Source organism: Miniopterus schreibersii (assembly GCF_964146895.1).
Source record: "Miniopterus schreibersii genome assembly, chromosome: 6".
NCBI classification, from domain to species: Eukaryota; Metazoa; Chordata; class Mammalia; order Chiroptera; family Miniopteridae; genus Miniopterus; species Miniopterus schreibersii.
Window position 1 is genome coordinate 76,898,928 of NC_138107.1, and position 16,311 is coordinate 76,915,238.

Here is a 16,311-nt window from a genome sequence, read left to right on the forward strand (position 1 = left end):
AAACCTTGACTTCTCGTTTTTTAAAAAGGGACAGGAAATGATAGGGATTTTGCATTTGGAACATTTGGGCAGTAAGCACTAGAGCTAACAAATCGTGAAACTCAGATGATCATAACAAATTATTAGACCTAGACCTGGGGTCATAAGCCGAAATGTCTACAGATCATAAGTGAGTGCTGCAGGGTCACTGTAAATATAGGGGTGTGGTGAGGACTATGGCAGAGTGTAGAGCTGTGAGTTCAAATTCTGACTGTTTATATCTGATTAGCATGTGACTTAGTCTACCTCAATTTCTCTCAAGGGCATGAGTTTTAAAAGTTGTCAGATAAGTACAAAATATTTTAGAAAGCACATTGAAAACCAAGATTTATCTGCAAAGTCTCTGGCTTTCAATTTGCAAACTCTCGTCTAGATAAGAGGATAGTAGAATTTCTGACCATTTTCAGATTTCTAACCAGAAAGGCCATTTTCCTAGAAGACTGGGTGAAATATTTTGATGCTAATCTGGCTTTTGCAGCCACATCTGCTTGTCTTTACATCTCATATGTCTCCTGGTGCTGACACATTAACCAAAAGAAGAGATTTTTTACTCTCTGGCTAGAATAAAATCTTATGTTACAAAAGCCAACCTTCCGAAGAAATTCAGAATTGTTTTCTATAATAAAGAGAACCAGTTATATCCTAATAACACCGCAGCTGCTCCACAAGAAACCAGAATTCAGAGCCCAGACTTCCCATTTGAGCTCTAGAGACAACATTGCATGAAGCAATGACTTCCCTGTGGAGTGCATATGTTAACCAACGATACAACATTGAAGAATTAACAATGTGTGGTTGGTAGAAAGAACACTGACTACGAATAGGACAGATGTGAGTTCAAATCCTGACTCTGCTTATATCCGATGAGCATGCTACTTAGCCTATCTAAACTTTCTTGGGTTTGGGAACATTATTTAATCCTCAATCCTACTAAATATGGAGCCTGAGCAGTTTAAATGTCTTATATGTGGATTGGTCCTTGTCTGGAGAAAGTCTGAATCTTCAGAAGAGAAGAGCCCTGGCAGAGCATTTGGAATATGAGCTGGTAAAGGCCTGGAAATGGGGTGGGGTTTGTGCCAGCTCCCCTGCAGGAATGCCACAGAAACACCATTTTCCCAGGCTAGTTAACAGCTTTTGAGATTTATTTTTCTTATAAATGCAGTTGCAAAAAAAATCTTATTTAAAGAACTGACTTTGCTCTCTAAGATCTACAGAATTTGACCACAATGGATGTTGGGGTAAGAGACAAAGTATAAAGGAGAAATCTCTGTTTTCTCACTTCACCTGTGAGTACATGGAGTCCACGACTGAGACTGGGAGCAGGAGGAGGAGCAGTTCCCTCTCTGTTCCCCTCCCACAAACATAAATATGCCCTTTATAAGGCAGGCCTAAGTAAGGACCCTTCAGTTCAGCTTTTCATCCACAGCACCTAATCACAGATCTCAGTTCAAAATTTGTGGATTGATTTCAAGCCTTATTTCTACATGAAGAAAGGGAATGAACATTTTTTATTCAAGAAGTCCACTGAGTTGAAAATTTATTTTTCTGTAGGATACAAGTACAAGATATCTAAAGAAACAAAACACTCACAAGAACTAAATTAACACTGGGGTGGATTTACACTGGGCCTTGAAAACTCAACACAGTTCTTTAATTTTGGAGCGTTTCAGGAATCAGTCCTGGATTTACATCTCTTCATTATTTACTGTCATATACATCCGATCTGATCCCATATACAACTTGACAGCCTCTAAATTTATACTTCTAACTCCTATCTGTCTGCTGAACTCCAGATATATATACTCAGCTCCCTACTCAACATCTCCACGTGACATCTAATAGATATCACAAACTTAGCATGTACAAAACTAAATTATTCACCTTGCACCATGATCCCACTCTACCTGAAGTCTGACCAATCTTTAAGAATTCACTTCCTCAGGACAAAACTTTTGTCTGACATCACATTCAGGTAGAGCAATCAAGGCAAGTATCCACTTACTCTTTTTTGAAGCACAAGGTCAGGTATAAGGCTCTAACTTAAGGACAGGTGGCCAATCACTGGATAAGGGCCCTTCTGATGCCCAGACAAGGAGGGGGGAAACTGGCAGGTGCCAAGAAAGTAAACTGGTGTAGAAGCTGGAAGGCTGCAAAGAAAATTATTACAACCACTTGTTTTGATTTGCCTTTAGATATTATTATCGCTTGTTGCATTTAAGGTTGACTAAAATTATTTTATGAAGACCTTTTTTTCTTGCTATGTCACTTTGCTTGGCATTTCCCAGGGGCTCTTCTTTGCACAACACCAAAACATCTGTCTTCCCTTCTGGGCTCTGTTTTCCTCCTTAGAAGATAACACCCTTTACCCTGGAGGTCAAGGATAGGGAAAGGGCAGTGTGCAGAAGAAAAACCACGGTGCCCTGACAAGACTGGGTTCAGCCTCAATGTTCTGGCAAAGTCTCAGGGGCCCTTGTATTCACAGCTAGTCTGTAGAATATTTTCCTCATACAAACACAGTAGCTGGCGCTGAATTTTTTACACTTTATTTGAACCCATATTTTTGTTTTCACATGTTATTTATTAAAGATACTTTATTAAAATCTTTTCTATGCTTTATGGGGCTCTGTACATATTCCCTCAGAGCATATTTAAAGTGAATCTGTCTCTCCAGTTTCCTTAGGAAATGATCTCTGTGGGGGTGTTGTAAAGGATCTGTGGCAACTGTCACCCATCACACTGGTTCGGTTGAGGGTCATCTGCCAGGCAGGATGCTGTGAACACTCCTACATGTGGGCATATGCACACACACCCATGCACACATACACACCACAGGTGCACACACAATACACTTACACCCACACTCACACACATGCATATGGAACCAGAGCTCACACACACGTACACCACCATGCACACGCACGCGCAATGCACACACACGGGGTGTTTTAAGGATAATGCAGCCTTTTTATATGTAATCCCACTTCTGAATTCAAAGCATATGGTTGTGATTTTTTTTAAAAAAAGCCAATTTGTATCCTTGCTGCTCGCAAAAGTGGTTTGACTTAACCTGACTTTTCCAGCTAAAAACTTTTCTCAGTGGCTGCTATCAATGGAAAATAGATTAAGAGACAAATTTCAAATGAGCCCTTGAAGCCATTTCTCAAGAGTAGGAAAACAGAAGGGGAACGCTTGGCCGGGCTGGTTTTTGCAGGGCCTGCTGTCATCAATACTGGCCCATTCGTCTGCGTTCACGGCTGACAATGTGATGGGCTACGGAAACGAGCCCACTCCACGAACATCTCAGGGTCACAGCGTTTACTGGAACATGATCATAGTTTTTGCACATAAATTACCTGTGTGCCTTTAGATTAAATGCCCCTCCCCTCCCCCCCAGTTCCACATCATTATTGAATTGCCATTTCATACACTTAACCTGAAATTTCCATCCAGTCAGCATCACTCATGTTACCCACAGCTTCAAAAGACTAAAATCATTTTTACTGTAACTTTTTTTCAATACTAGGCCAAGGATAAATGTGGTTACATTGATTTTTCACAAATGAGCCTCAAACCCCTGATTTAAAATGAGGAAAACACTGCTCACAGTCATTTTCAATCTGAGGTACATTTAATTGGTTTTAAAGAGACATTGCCAACTTCATTTGCAAAAATGCTTTTGAGCTCTCTCTTGTTTCCAATACCCTAAAGAAGCTTGTTGACCATGAATTGACCTCCCCGTTTTTGCAGATTTCATCACTTCACCCTCATGGCAGTTTCTCTGTAAAAGGGAAAACTACTGCCCTCCTGTGGCTTCCCCTCTGAGAGCCCCGATTGAAACGGTCACAGCCCAGACTCTAGTTCTGGACAGTGAAGTTCACTCTTCGGATTTGAGGGTGTCATTAACAGAAGCCCTGTTTCAAGAGGCTTTGACTTGGAGAATAATTCTCAAGTATTTGTCCATCAGCTGTAACCAGCATTGGTTCACAGCAAGATGACTTTGCCCTAACTTCGCTCACAGTCATCATCTGCCCTGGGCATTTTCTGTTTGCCAGTCAGATCCAATCATAAGCAATGTATGATCCCCACCCCTGGGGAGCATCGTTAGAAAGGAGGGTTAGATACAAGCAGGCCTCACTTGATTGCATGTCACAGATATGCATTTTCATCGATGTTGAGGCAAGACCCTCCATGAGCAAAAATGTACGACTTGCTGAGTGCTCAGATGATCTCTAGCACTTTTAGCAATGAAGTATTTTTTAAATTAAGGTATGTACATTGTTTTTCAGACATAAAGCTTTGCACATTTAATAGGCTGCAGTACAGTGGAAACATAACTTTTACATGCCCTGGGAAACCAAAAAGTTCATGTGCCGCGCTTTATTGTAGTGGTTGGAAGAGAAGCTGCGGTATCTCCAAGGTGTGCCTTTGATCACCGGTTTGTGGTACAGTGAAGCTAAATGGGGACGGGAGCCCGCCTTAGCCTAACTCCTCCGCCTGCAGCACTGAAAGCAAGGCAGAGGGTCAGGTGAAGCACCATTGATCTGTGCCTACGTAAACTGCCCACTTAGGACCCTCTTTTAAAAAATTTATTCTCATCATATGTATACTCTAAGTTTCATAACAATAAAAAAGAGTTATAGGATGAGAAAATTTCCAAAACCCTTATTAATGAAAAAAATCATTGGACAAGTACCTTGTTACCTTGTATTTCTGTAATAAAATAACCTCCCAGCTCTTCCTAAGCCTGTAGATTCTTCAGACTGAGTTTCTCATGAGCATTTTCAGCACCTAATCCCTGTGCCCTGGTATCTAAAGTTCAAATCCTGGTGTCTGAGTGTTAAGACCCATGACCACTGAGACTCATCCTATTTAACCTTATTTTCCATCATTTTCTGCCACATGTTTGTCAGCCAATCTCCTAAATGTCCTCTCCTCTCTATAAAAAATATATCCCTGTGTGTTTTCAATGCCACTGTTTGGTTGTTCCCCTTGCTTACCTATCTTGCATTCTTGTGTTCTCCCAAGTCCTTCTAGTCCTCAAAGACCACCCCCATTCCTGCCTTCATTTTTCTCAGACTTCCCTGTACTTCTCGGTTTCTTACTGACAGTATCATGTGATTTAACACCTAGCTTCGCACCCTCATGCTGTTCCAGAATTAATGTACATGTGCTAGCCCTGTTTCCTCAAGTTGACTGCAGTCAGGGACTGTGAGGAAAGTTATTTGTTTATATATATCTACGTGTGAGATTAAATGTTTTAACATATGGTGTGCATAAAAATAACTCTGGTCTTTTCAAAGGAGGCTGCTAAGCCCTTAACTCATTCACCCAGCATCAAACCTGAAGACTTGAAGACTGAAGTCATCAAAAGCTGGTCAGCACAGGCATGGAGTACATAACACTCTCTAAGAATTTGGAGGGGGGCGTCAAACACAAGAGCAAAAGAGCAGGAGAGGCTGCTCCAGGAAGAGATGTCATCACTAGAGCAGAGGAGGGTTTTTCAGGTTCTTCCAGGAAGAGGCAACTGACCTCTTCAAAACCCAAGAAGTAAGCAAAACAGGGGGATAGAAGTTATTTCACCTCTAAACAATATGAATTTATAATTTTCACAAGGACTTGAATCCTTCAGAACAGGAGACACTTTAAAACATAGTGTAATAGTGGCAGAAATGAAATTAGGTCCAAATTAAGGAACGGCATATCTTACAAAGAGGCAACATCTGACAGGTCTACTTGGAGTTGTGTGTGAGCGCTGGGGTGAGGGGTCTGGGGGTGAAAACCCAGCAGTGGGAAATCAGAGCGGATGGATACAGTGGGGCAGAGAGGGTGCTAAGACAGAGTAACGATGGGTGAGAGGGGGCAGATAGGTAGGCTGGAGGCAGCTTGAGGAATGTTTGGCAGCAAGGACCAGGGACCTGTTTATGGGAGTGAGGCTAAGGGGCAAGATATAGCCTGAAGCAGCAGGCTGTTTCCAGGGAACTCGGGTAGAGCAATCAAGGCAAGTATCCCACTTACTCTTTTTTTGGAGCACAAGGTCAGGTTTAATGCCTTAAGGGCTGATGGCCAATCACTGGATAAGGCCAATCACTGGATAAAGACAATTATTATAACCACTTGTTTTGATTTGCCTTTAGCTTTTATTATCACTTGTTGCATTTAAGGTTGACTAAATAAATTATTTTATGTTGAAGATCTTTTTTTCTTGCTATATCACCTTAGCTTGGCATTTCCCCAGGGGTTCTTTCTTGTTTGGCACCAAAGCATCTGTCTTCCCTTCTGTGCTCTGTTTTCCTTCTTAGAAAATAACCTTTACCCTGGAGGTCACGAATGGGGAAAGGGCAGTGTGCAGAAGAAAAACCATGGTGCCCTGGCAAGACTGGGTTCAGCCGTCAATGTTCTGGCAAAGTCTCAGGGGCCCTTCTGTATGTGGTTTCTGAAAGGAGTCCCTCCCTCTCCACAACAGGCTGAGCACAGGGCAGGTGCTCAGAATGTACTCGGAGGGGTCGGATTGGATCACGCCACATAAATGTTAAAAGATGATCTCATTTGCAAAGTTTACTTGCACGAGCTCTGTACACTGAATAAAAGATGTTTGCCTTGGTTGCAAGAATTTAAACGCTACCATTTTTCTTTCAGAGATATACGTTTTATTTTAAATCAGCGTGCATTATTCATTTTGCTTTAATTCGGTGGTGCTGACCCCAGACTTTCACAGCCCTGCAATACTGCTGTACCCCAAGGGTCTTCTAGGGTACGAGCCAGTCACATCCTTCCAATAACGTAAACCCTCAGATAGCTCCATCTGCTGCCAGCTGCTGGGGGACACTCCCCAGACCTCCACAATCTCACCCCCACTGGCAGAGGAGATAAATCTGCTGGCGTAGCTGGGAGCAGAGAATATGTTCCATCCCTGAAACTACATGTTTAAATATTTAATACAAGCATAAATTTGAAGAAGCTCTAGCAGCTGTAGAGAGAGCAGCTGAACAGAAGCAAAAACACCCTTCATTTGTGGAGATTAAGAGAGTTAAAGAAATGGCTACAGCGTTATACAACTTTACGGTAAACAAACGCTCCTGGCAAAAATCAAAGACCAAAGTGCATGGCGCGCTGGCCCGGGAAAGAAAATGAGCACAGCACAGAGCGTCCTGAGGTTCAGACCTGACGCGAGGCCCACCCGCGCAGCCTCCTGGAGGAGCAGCCGGCCCGGGACACAGAAGGCTCAGCACATGACACTCACGAGGCCCAGCCCGAGCTGAGCCGGGCCTGCGGGAGCAGAGGGGCCGGTGCCCCGGGAAAGATGAGCGGGGCCCTCTAAAGCCCCCTGGGGCTGCTCTCCCTGCAGCCGGGCGCAGCGGGCCGCCGCAGCCTTCCACCACAGGGCGCCCAGCTGCACAGCCCTGGCAAAGCCGCGGGCACCACAGCCAGGCGCCGTGTCATTAACTCAAGCCTCGCCGCCCCGGGTGGCCCCAGGTCCCGGCTGTTGGCGGGTGGCCGCAGGCCTCCTGAAGGCTTGGAGCAGTGGGCACTCCGGTGCGGGGGGCGGGTACGTGGCCAGCCTTCCTGAGCACCAGGCTTGGAAATTCCCGATTTATAAATAAATGATCCAGGGGCGACGCGGAGGGTCCCTCCTGCCCAGGCCAAAGGCAGCACTGCTGTTTCTGTTTCCAAGAAAGTCAGAATGAAATCCCAGAGCACTGAGAGAAACTGCGGATCCCCCAACCAGGCAGAATCTGGGAAAATCAGGACCGGTTGAGAGGACTGAGCTCACCCCCCACCGCAGGGCGAGCACCTCACGGATAAGGCACTCGCTTTCATGGGGTCCATTGAGATCAGCGCGTTTTGTGCTGAACACAAGTTTCAGAAGTGCACAGTAAGAAAGTCTGGGTTATAATTGGAGTTAAAAGAAGCATTTTTAAAAGTGGGACATTCTAGGAAACAGGATAGACCTAGGATGAGGCCAAATAATGTTCTAAGATAAATGGGAGAGTCTCGAGTATTTCTTTTTCCAAAATAATGCTAAAGGCCATCCCCACAGAGATGGCAAAAGACGGACCCTTTCCCTTCAATTCTGCACTGAGACCCCTACCCCCTAAAGTCCTGATTTCAGGCCTGTTACATAAGTCTTATGTTGTGGTTACATTCTCAGTTATACAAAATTTTATAGCTTGGGTGGGAACCTACCTACCACATATAAAAATCTTCCTAGAAACCCTTCCAAGCTCTCCACTGCTGAATTGATAAAATAAACTTTTGGAGAGCAATGTTTGTAAATTGGGGGCAGCCTATCTACCCTATAATATACCAGCTTATAGTTTGTAGTGGATAAAAAGAACATAAAATAAAGCAGAACTATTCCCTAAATTTCATACTCCACATCATTATTGGGTTCTTGCAAGATGCTGTATATTCAGATGTGCGTAAGACATGGTCCGAGATTTTAAGGAGTTTGTATTTTTAAGAAGCAGCCACCTTATGATACAGGAAGAATGTGATGGGAGAGAGAAGATGCTTCCTTGAGAAGGGATATTCTGTGGAAGTAAAACAGAAAACTTTTCAGAGGAAGCGGCTCCAGACTTGCAGCTTGAAGGGAAGGTACACAGACTTTCTCCTGAGAAGCATCCTCATATCATATTCTATAGGGGGTGTGTTTTGAGTCTATTGTTTCACGACCATTTAAAGCAATTAGTAAGTGCTTCTGTAATCTAAAGACCTCCAGACAACACCACCTAGCCACCTTCCTCCAAGTCCCCCTCCAAGGCCACCCACAGGAGGAATAATGACAGAAAAGGGCAACGTTACCTCTTTGCATGCACAGATTGTGTGTGTGTGTGTGTGTGTGTGTGTGTGCGCGCACGCGCGCGCACATTATAGTATATTCACTCATAGGTGGCTCATTCATCCATAAAACATGAGAAGGAACTTTTCTTCTGGAAGAAGAGAAACTTGTAAACTTATTTTTAAAGAAGCAAAAAAAAAACCCCAAAATTCAATTGCATCACTACTTCAAAGAAATGCTAAAATAAAAATTTGCTGAAACTGGAGAAAAGTCATATTAATGAATTATAAATTTTAGTTGTTATATGACTTCTTAAAGACAAGAATTGATTTTACATTAATTTGTGTAGGCTACTAGATATTAGGTACAAAATTCGCCCAGGTCATTTTTTCATGTGATGGTCTTGAAAACAAGCAGAGAATTAAGTTACATAAACTGAATACCCAAAGTAGAAAAACTCAGCTGCTCTCAACTCTTCTCACCCAATTTACACTACCAGAGGGAGGCAACGTCATGTAGAGGCCAGGGCACAGTCTGGGGAGTCAGGCAGAAAGGGCTGAAACGTGGCTTCATCATTGACCAGCTGGGTGTTTTTTAAGTATCTTGAGCTTCAAGTGCTTGGTGTCACCCACAGACTAGTATCTCACAGAATTATTGTGAAAATTTGATGAGGTAAGATAAATTTCATCTATATACATATATAAAGTACTCAATAAATGTTCATTTTTTTCCTGAAATCCTTCACCCCAAAATGATATAGATACATTGATCTGTATCCAAGTGCCCAAAGCAGTATAGAGAATTCCCAGGAAAACAGTGAACTAGATGCTTTTCCAACTCTAATGACTGTAATACTATTTAATACTTGCTTCAGTCCTGTACATCTCCTTACCCCATTTTACGAAAGAGTGACCTGGAACTCTGAAAGCCGATAGGCAAAAGTTAGGTCATTATAATCACAAGCTTTCCTCCCACATATCAAGGATCCTGACTGTTGAGGGGAAAACATGCCAGCGGTGTTTGCAGCAGCTGCAGGGAGTGTCTGCTGTTTCAGGCTGGAGTATCATCACCCTGGATATGAAAAGCCCACCCCAGGCTCTGCCCAGGCTAAGCATTCCTTTGGCATTCATTCAACAGATATTTATCGAGCATGTTTTAAATGCCAGACACTGTCATAAACACTGAAAAACTGAGGGACTCCCCTGAAGATGCTTAAGTACGCCCATAGCTTGGCACCTAAATCTTCAGTTTTCTCATATTTACTGCTGTCCTCCAAGAGCATAACAATGGCTTTTCTGATAACCATGGGATCTTTCCATGATTCAAACACAGCCACACACCATGGGACTCTAGTGTTCCCTTGAGCCTCTGCCCATGACATGTAATAGCTTATTTCAGGTACCATTTTGAAAACTACAACTCAGATTCCTAAAAAGAGATTACCCTTTTCTACAGTCAAGTAAGTTCCAAGTGACAATGACATGGATAATGGGCTTAATGCAAGTGGTCAGCTTAGCACTCGTTTCTCCTTCCTACAAGTGAAGTATCTGGTATATGGAGAACATAGGAAACAGACATCCATCAGCAATGCAACGTTGCAGAGCATCTTACTGCTGACCATCAAGCTGAAACCTGAAAATGTGGCAGAGAATTCAGTCATCAATCAGCAGATGTTCTCTTCGCAGCAGGAAATGTCGGCAAAAGTACAACTCAAGGTACCTTCCTTCAGAGTAAGACTCAAGGGGCACCTCTGACACTTCCCTGAAATTCCAAGCTGCTCTTAAGGTAATGCAGGGATTAGCTTGTTAGGGTTAGAGTGATTACAACATTTATAGTGACTCTAAGCTACCTTGGGGAGCATTCTCTAGGCTGAAGGTCTTTTGGCCAAATGGAACGGCCCCAAACCCCCTTTTCTCTCTGCATGGAAATTGTACCAGTAGCCTAAAGTTCCTGGATTTTGTATGGTTCCCTCAAACCACACTGCCTCAAAGAAGCCCTCTTCTCTCCTACTGATGGAAATGGGTTCCCCTGGTGGCTACTTATTTTTAGTCTCCTGGGCTTTGTGGGATAAACTTCTGTCTAGTAGCCCAGCATGCCCACTAGCCCAGGAGTGAGTGTGGGAAGCAGGAGGGTCATGGGTGATGGCGAACCACCACAAACATTCGGTGAGCAGGATTCTTTCATCTTCAGCTAAGAAGCGTTCCTCATCAGTTATCTCATCGCCAGTTTTACTCTATGGATCCTGCAAGCATTGGCCCCTTTGTTCCAAATTCTATCCCTGAAAGCTCTCTGACACGGTGCATAATTTCTTCCATTTGTTGGATTAGTGTGTATCACATAAACCCACATATGCAACTGTGGGAAGTGAACAGGAAAGTGATGTCACAAAGCAAAGGAAGTAAGCCTGCAAACCACAAGTCGATACAGAAGCAGCAGCTAACCATTTAGGACCACTCATTCGTTTTTGTCTCCCGGTGGAACAGATAAGATATGGAGAAGACAGAGCCTTCTCTTCCTGTCCGCGAATCAAATTACCTTGATTGGCATTTCTTTGGGGAGAGAAATAACAATTTTTTAAAAAAGGGCAACAGCCTCTTTTTCTCTTCAGTTCTTTCCTGGTAGTCTCTCTGTGATTCTTTATGTAACCAGGAATAATGGTTGCCTTGAGGCCGTGGCGTTGTTGATGCAGGTGACAACCAAGCTCTCTCAAATACCTGAGGACTATTTAGAAAGGTCTCTGATACAGAGAATGTGGGCTGTGGTGATTCTGCACTCAGTTCTCTGGGGCTGATGAAGGAGAGTGAACGTGAAATGAAAGGGTCATAGGGCAGTGGCTCCTCTACACACACATGCACACTCACACACAACACAACACAACACATAAAATCAGTCACCAGAGGTGTAGTCAGGAATCTTCCAAGGCCTTCTGAACAGCTTCACACCCAGAACACCAACTGAAAAAGCATCTTTTGGGAGAAAGAAGGAGTCAATAGAGCAACACTTTCCCATGTACAAACACACATCATTCTCACAAAGGGACTACAGTGGCCCTGAAATTTATTTGAAGTGTTACTTTGCAAACATTATAATAATAATAATAATAATAATAATAATAATAATAAATGTGTTGTATTTGGTGGCAGCAAGCATAACATGCTGACAGAGAAAGGCTGCTTGGGCTCAATTTGAATCACAAGGTAATCACACACAGAGATAATTCTCAAGAGACTTGGCGAACAATCTGAAGGACAAATCCAATGCTGAGGGCTGGAGCGGAGCAGCCCAGGACAGCCACAAACACACTGGAGGACACCCTAGGCTATGGGGGGATAGCAGCTTCCTTGGGGAGGCAGGGGGCGGGGCTCATCACTCCCTTAATAGCAAAAAGCTTGTCTCACCTGCAAGTCCCTCTTGCTATCTTGCCTAATACTTCCCATCAATTCTCTCCACTTACTCCTTTTGGTCGTGTTCCCTGCTCTGATCTGAGGGAATAATCCGAGTGAAAATCTCCCAAAGTTCATAGCTTTATCACCAGTCCCTCCACCCCCAAGACTTTCTAAACCTAGAGACAGCCCTCAAAGCCGGAACATTAGACAATTGTTTTAAAGGCCTAAGACTGTGCCCTATTCAGGCAGCTCAGTATGAAGATGGGTCTGACTGAGAAAGCAGGCCTCAGGGTCAGGCTCCCTGGGTTGGGCTGTGGCTTGTGGCACCTTAGAGGGAGCGCTCATGAGTCTGTAGCCAACGAAGCTGGGTTGGATCCTTCACCTTTCACCCTTCAGCTCTGCGACGTTGGTAATTTACAGCAGCCATGAGCTTTGGTTTCCTTAATCATGAACTGGGACTAAGGAAATCTATCCTCTTGGATTGTTGCGCAGGTTTAATTAAATAATAACTGGGAAGTACTTTCATAGTGCCAGACATGTAATGGGTACTTAACAGATGATAACCACTTGAAAAATAGAATTTTTGGTGTTTCTCAACATGCTGGTTGAAAAACCCTAATGATGATATTTTATTATTTTAACTCCTATAGATGTAGAATTATAATAATAGTTAACATTTACATAGTGTTTTCTACATGCCAGGTACTAGTCAGCACTTTATATATGTTAAGTCATTTAACCTTTACTACATGTAGCTATTCTTACTCTCATCCCCATTTAAATATTGATAAGCAAGGTCAAAGAGAGTTTAAGTTACTTGCCCAAGGTCTCACAGTTAGTATTTAGTGCAGACCAGGTACAAACTCGGTAGTTTGACTCTCAAGTCCATACTTTCAGCAACTTCACTGCCTCTCAGCATCCCCAATGGTTTCAAATAAAAGGCAATTTATTTCTTTTGGATCTGCCTATTATAGCGACCCACAGATGTGTTCTGATCCTTGGGTTTATAAACTTATTCCAGCTCCAGCCTTTTTAGTTCATCTTATACACAAATATACAGGCTGTCTCCAAAAAAATGTATACACACTTTGAATAATTATAAAGGCAATATTTATTAAAATACATTTTATTTCATTTAACAGCAATCAGCTGTTAAAGTGGGTATACATTTTTATGTATACATTATACATTTATTTATTTATACATTATACAAATAGCCTACCTTCTTAGGTATACCTGAGAGTCAACCATACTTGCTGACTTTAAACAGCACTTTTCTTCACCATGTAGAACCAAACTAAAATCAAGTCACTTCTGTCATGAACAAAATGAAGACAATCAACACAGACAGATGAAGAAAACTTAACCTAACCTTCTAGGAATTTACAGTTCTTCTCAGAAATCAACAAAACTGCCAATCCCCAAACATCAAGCTTGTTCACAACTTAGCTTCTCAGATCCAAACAAGAAAGACGACCACTAGGCAACCAATGAGCTGAAAAAGCCAAATAACTTCTGCGTTTACCCCATAAAGATCCCTTAGTCGGTGAAACTTATTGCTCCTATAATCTTCAGTTTCCTGGCTTGCAGGGGGAAAGCCTTGCAGTAAACTGATGTTTCTGCTTTGCTTGATTGCGTGTGCAGAGTTTGGTTTTTGACAAACACCATAGTAAAGCTCACCTTTTTAACGCCCTACCCGACTGTATGGGCCCTTTTCTGATAGTGATAGAAATCCTAACCCTAGGTGTTCTCCCTCTTCCACTTCCTTTCTCTCACCCCCTTTCTCTTTCTCTTGCCTATGTGAATAGATTTAGATGCTATAAAATGAGAAATCTTGGGAATAAAATATTTTCCTAGAACACTCAGAAAACAATCAACTCTTAAACTTGAAAAAGAACGGCCCCAAGGTAAGGTGACTGCTGTTTTGAATATTATCGGGGCCCAGGGCAGCCTGCCCCAAGATATCCCACAATGGCACATTGATTATTTCGAACTGAAATCACCTGCGAAACAGCAAGAGAGGGAAGAGTTCTCTGACTGCCCTCTGTCCCCCTAAAAGCAGACAATAAAAATCTCTGTGATAGGTGCCCCGCTCATGAAGGACTGAGACACCGTTATCACAAGAGTTATACTATACAGAGTGGAAAAATCATGTGCAAACAAACTTTGTTAATGCCCTTAATAATTTACTACCCAAGCCCAAACTTTGCTAATGAGCACCCAAACCTGCTTAGATTCCTTTCTAATGAGCACTAACTTTCTTTGTCCTGTCAATTTCTCACAAATCTGTCATTTATTTGTCTAAAAAGTATAAAAATGTGCCTGGTCTCGTTTTCTTTAAGCCTCATTTTATAATGTGAACATCATATTGTGGCTCTCCCGTGCACATGTATTAAATTGGTTTTTACTGTCCTGTTAATCTAGTCTTGTGTCAATTTAACTCTTTTATAACAAGTCCAGCCATAACAACTAAAGTAGGGTTGAGTGGGGGCATCATACTTAACAAAACTAAAGCATCCAGATGAGCTTTTGCTTGGATCTTCCTGGAAATGGGCCCTGCTACTATCCCTGCCAGGGGCCAGAGTGCCCTCAGACAGGCACTGAAGCTCTGCCGGGTGTCCACAGAGGACGCTTGTGGATTAAAATCCTCAATTGGACCTATGGCTAAGAAACTGCCTGACTGGATGTTACTTTTTTTTACTTGCATTAGTTCCTGTGGTCCCTTTGTATTGTGTCTATTTAGCTAACCCAGCACTACATTTCCCAGAATTCCTATCCCTGGATAGCTCTGGGTTAGCAAGAGCCCATAAGATATTTTGCATGAGATCTGGCAGGCACAAATGAAGCAACTACAATAGCTTTTTATGCTTAGAAGGTTGGTGCAGACCATGAAGCACTGCTGATGCCCAGACGCTTGTCACTTATCCACTGGATCACCTGCTTAGCTTGGAGCACGGCCAGACCCACAGCCACTTAGCTTGTCCATATCTCCCCCTTCAGCTTCTCTAACTCCTGGGACAAGAGCTTTGTTAGCTCCATGACAAAGGGTGCCTGCCAGCTCCTCCTTGATCACTCCATTATCAAAGGTGGTGTCCTGGATGTGGTGAGACCAGCAGAGGAAGAGGGGAGAACCAAGGGCACAGAAAGGGAGCTACAGCTTTAATGACACCTGGACCTCTGCATCCTGGAGCCTGTCTTGGCTTTTATTTTAGACGGTCTGTTCCTTTTATTAAGAAATGAGAAAAAGATTGAATGTTTTGTAATAGGGATCCTTACTGACACATTCATTCCTTGTGAGAGTCATAAATATAAAAGCTCAGTGTCTGATACAATGATGGGTCTCAGTCCTGAACAGGGCCCACCAGTCCCTTTCCATGGGCAGGGGTGGTACTTAAGGGACAGAGATTTGGCCAATAGGAAAAAGATGCTTCTCTTTTTATAGAGTCCAGCTATTTTTGCCATGTAGGCCGGGATATCTTGTGGTGAGAACTACAGGAGATCAAGCCAACAAATTTTAACATAGAACTGAGAGATTAAAAAAGAGAATATTCTTGTTGACATCATCTGAGCAACTGCATTTTTATCCTGTTTCAGATTACACCCTTGCATTTTGAAGATTCATAAGCAAAAGATTCTCATTTTCTGCTTTAATTAGTTTCACTTGGGTTTCTATTCATTGCAACCTAAAGTGTTCTAATGAATGTATATTATTTTCAAGATGGCTCTGCTTAAATGAAGCTACAGCGTTGGGCAAGAGCAGGTTTACAGTTGTGAGTACACAAAACAGAATTTATTCTTGTATTATTATTTATTAATTATTGTATTATTTTCCATACAAACAACTGTAAACCTACTCTTGCCCCACCCTGTATATCCCTTAAGATGACTATAAGAGTCCACTGGTACAGTGAGTTTGTCACTGTAGTTGCCTAACTGTGCTCCAGTTGGAGACCAAATGGACATGGCTGCAGGTCCTAACCCCCTTCAAGCCAAGCAGCTCTCCTCCTACTGTTTTATCTACCAGGCTTCTGCATGAAATGCTACTTGAAGAGAGGATTCCATTATTAGAAGTATTTGAAAATCACTAGCTTGTCAGATTTGATAGAA